Genomic DNA, 2234 nt, shown 5'->3' with positions numbered 1-2234 from the left:
GCAAAACAGAGAGGAGAGGAGAGGCGAACCAAAAACCTTGAAGCCAAACCCTAGATCCTTCAATTCTCAACCATTTTGAGTGATTCAAAAGCCTAAACCACTCCAAATTTTCCTCTCATCCTTAATCCAAGCTTGGTTTGTTGTGGGAGGCATTGTGGAGTGGATTTTCCTTGTTTTAGGGGGCGAAAATGTGAAGATTTGAGGAGTTTTGTGGCATCTCCACCTATGGGAGCTTAGGAGACCTCTATTGCTTGGTTACATGACCTATTGTGGTAAGTTTCCACTTCTCCAACCTTGTGTTCATGGAGTTTTCTAGAGGTTGAAGATGATGAATAGTGTTTTTTGGGGTTTTATGAGTTTGAGTTTGATGGAGGCTTGGTGCCTTTGTAAATGTTGCTAGGAACGATAAATAAATGGTAGAAATGAGTTTAGAGCGTTATTTTAGTATGCTTTGATATTTGGAGAAATCTAGGCTTGGAACTATGGATTTTCTTGCATTGTTAGCATTGTTTGATTGTATTCCTTGTGTTGTTAGGATTAAGGCAAGAGGACCAAGAGGAGTGACCAAACCTTGTGGTTGTGTTCAATTGAGGAAAGGAAAGCTTTGAGGAAAGTTCAAGAGCAAGGTAAACCTTTGGACCTTGGGGTTGACCCCTTGAATGTTCCACCATACTCCATTGAGGAGGAATGGTTTATGAGGTGTGATATGTAATGATGATAGTTGTTGTATGCTCATGCATTGAAAAATATTATGATTGCTTAATGATAGTTGATAGATATGAATGTTGATTGAGGTAATGATTGATAGAACTATGATGAGGACGATTGATAGGAACTTCCCTTGGAAACAACCCTATGTGGATCTCCATGTGGTTAGAGCCTGAGAGAAACAACCCTATGTGGATCTCTCTTGGAGGTTCCTAGATTGAGGTTAGGGACTTCCCTTGGAAACAGCCCTATGTGGATCTCCATGTGGTAAGAGCCTAAGAGAAACAACCCTTCGTGGATCTCTCTGTAACACCCCGTTCTAGAACCGGTTTGTTAACATCGCATTATGATATTAAGAGCAGTTACAATCACATGGGTTCAATTAAAATCCGAATAAATTTTTCATTTTTAAACATATCGAACTTATAATACCCAATTCCGTGATCATAACCATATTACCTTGCGGAATCAGATAAATTAAGCTTAACATCATGTTCTTATTCCATTTTTAAACCATTAATTGACTTCCTATTTATTTCACAACTTCTACTATATTGAAGATTTCTTCATTAGCTACCCGTGGCTTCAAACCGCGCTCAAATCGGAGCACTGTAGCCCAAGTTATGACAATTTGTAGCAACATAAGAGAGTGTTGGTCACAGGCCCCGCGCGCTTCAGCGCACTACCGGGCGCTCAAGCGCGCGCTATCGGGAGCTAAAGCCTCCATCTGGGCGCTTAAGCGCACGGAGGCAGAAAACATAAGGTATTTCAGTGCAAATGGGCGCTTCAGCGCGCATCAGGGCGCTCAAGCGCGCTATCCTGGGCGCTTAAGCTCCTATTGGGACGTTTTAGCGCACAGAGACAAAAGCATCTCCTCCTTCAGTGGCTAAGGGCGCTCAAGCGCGGACCAGGGCGCTCAAGCGCGCAACCCTGGGCGCTTAAGCCCCACTCTGGGCGCTAAAACTCGAGGAGACAGTAAGCCTCCCTTCTTTCTGCAGCGAAGGGCGCTTAAGCGCAAGCCAGGGCGCTCCAGCGCGCAATCCTGGGCGCTTAAGCCCCCACTTTGGGCGCTCCAGCGCGAGGAGGCCGAATGCATTGGCACTCACAGGGGCAGCAGGGCGCTTGAGCGCGCTCCTGGGCGCTTAAGCGCGCTGCCAGGGAATTCCAATTCCCACTTTCTTCAAGTCCAAGTCTAGGGGAAGATGCATCCCCATTCCAAACCCCAATTGTCCATGCCCTAAAACTAAATCCTAGCACTCATCCAACCTCTCCTCATGAGATTTAGCTAGAATTTGGGCAGCATAACCTTTGATTTCTCATCGTTTCCCAATTTAAACAAAAGGTACCTAATTGATTCTCAGCCCAACCAATTCAATAACTCAATACATAACAAGCATGCATATATTGAATTTCAAGTAGGCATCATTTACAGTACATATCCATTACAAATCATGGAACTTAGCTTACAAAACACTATGATCATTCCCTTGGCTCCCATCAACAAAAGAGATGACCAAAGGCATGCG

The sequence above is a fragment of the Gastrolobium bilobum genome, unplaced genomic scaffold (assembly GCF_033153095.1).
Source record: "Gastrolobium bilobum isolate Gb01-03AN ecotype WA unplaced genomic scaffold, APGP_CSIRO_Gbil_v1 utg4315, whole genome shotgun sequence".
Taxonomy (NCBI): Eukaryota; Viridiplantae; Streptophyta; class Magnoliopsida; order Fabales; family Fabaceae; genus Gastrolobium; species Gastrolobium bilobum.
Note: the sequence above shows the minus strand (reverse complement) of the source record.